At 39.6% G+C, this 1,632-nt stretch overlaps 1 protein-coding gene across 2 annotated transcripts in view; it reads right to left on the bottom strand.

The window, feature by feature from the left end:
- Window positions 1-1,632, bottom strand: part of Lmtk2 (lemur tyrosine kinase 2) — a 91,958-nt gene that overhangs the window by 89,121 nt on the left and 1,205 nt on the right. The gene's annotated exons all lie outside the window — the stretch shown is intronic.

The following is a 1,632-nucleotide window of genomic DNA, read 5'->3' as shown; positions in this document are numbered from 1 at the left end:
TTGGTTGGCCCTGATCCTTGCATCGATCCTCGTACCTCTGCCTCCTGAGTGCTCAGATTACACCGATGCACCACTACACCCGATTCAAATATATTCCCCCAGCAAGGCACATCCAACCTTTTTCTGAGAATGGTGCTTGCTCCAAGGCACCAGTAAACAGTCTGACCTTTTCAAAGAATAAAAGCAAGGAACTGGAGGGTTCTGTCACGGGCGTACCCTTACTGAGGAAGGCTAGCCTTGTCTTGTACAGGTCCCTAGATCAGACTCCCCAGTTATGTTTTCAACACATAGCTGTTATCTTATCTACCATGGATGTCCAAGGCAGAGTCTTCTTTTATAACTAGTGAGCTCACTAAATGGGATTAATGCAAAAGTTACTTTACATGATCAAAGAATCTCATGGTGGAGTATACAGCATGTGTGAGACCCTGGGTTCACTCCCTAGTACAGGAGAGAAAGAGAGATAGGAGGAAAAAAAAAACTATCCCAATTGTAACATCAATAAGCTACCTAGATGGAGGAACAATCCCACAAAATATATGTCTGACATATAATACATCATTTCCACACAATTAAGCTTCAGATACCTGCTAATCCCTTGCCACACATTTAAAGCTATATAGCTAACCTCCAAGATTCAAAATATGAAAGAAAAATCTGCAAAAGTTGATACAAATCACCTGGGTTTTATTTATGTCAAAAGCTGTTTATTTCTATTCATGAGTTCATAATTTTTTTCCAGTTGCTTTGTTTTACAAGACCTCAACAAAACTCAGCTCTCTGAAATTCCAGTATAAAATATGAGAATAGAATAAAAGGCACAGAAGAAAGGCAAACAAACACACTTCTCACTTCTCACTCACACACACAATTTGTCAAAATGCATAAAAAATGATAGGCACAAAATCTTTTGGAAGCTTCTGGAATCCCCTTGACATACACTCTATCCAGTATGCTACTTTAGTGTTAATTTTCTATTTAAATGTCATTATCTTTACATAGCAACATCACTACCTTCCCATATAATCTTTCCCAGCTTCCCTGGTATTTTCTGTAGCACCCATCCTGGCTGACTATCTACTTCTGATGACATTCAGTTACCTTATCCGTTGGATCAGAACAGAGAAGTCACCAAAAAGATTTGATTCTAAGGCGACAGCAGAAACATAGTGCTACACTATATAGTATAATGACATCACTTAAGGCTCAACTGAAGGGCACTCAATGGCATATAACCTGGTGTGGTTCTGGAAACCACTACATCTCTTTCATTGTAGATTTGTTTGAAACATCTGTACTGACTACAGGCAGTTCTGCATTCACTATTATTCCAAAATAACTCCTGACCTGAGATGCATGCCACAGACAGTTACAAGACGGGAAGAGATGGGTGCTGGGGAGGGGAGATCACACAACAAGGTGAAACTAAGACCTGGGTTTGGCTGTGTCACCTTGAGTATCTCTTTTGATCACCAGGGTTCCAGTCTCCTCAAAGCAAAAGATGAAGAAATTGGACTAAATTCTCTCTACAGTATCTTCCAACCTCTAAAGTTCTTTGAGATTCCAGTATCTCTCCTTTCACTAAAAAGATAAGCAGTAATGATGGGAAGTTAGTCTAGATTTTTTTTCCCC

Source organism: Microtus ochrogaster, unplaced genomic scaffold, assembly GCF_000317375.1.
Source record: "Microtus ochrogaster isolate Prairie Vole_2 unplaced genomic scaffold, MicOch1.0 UNK27, whole genome shotgun sequence".
NCBI classification, from domain to species: Eukaryota; Metazoa; Chordata; class Mammalia; order Rodentia; family Cricetidae; genus Microtus; species Microtus ochrogaster.
Note: the sequence above shows the minus strand (reverse complement) of the source record. Positions and strands in the feature narration are given on the sequence as shown.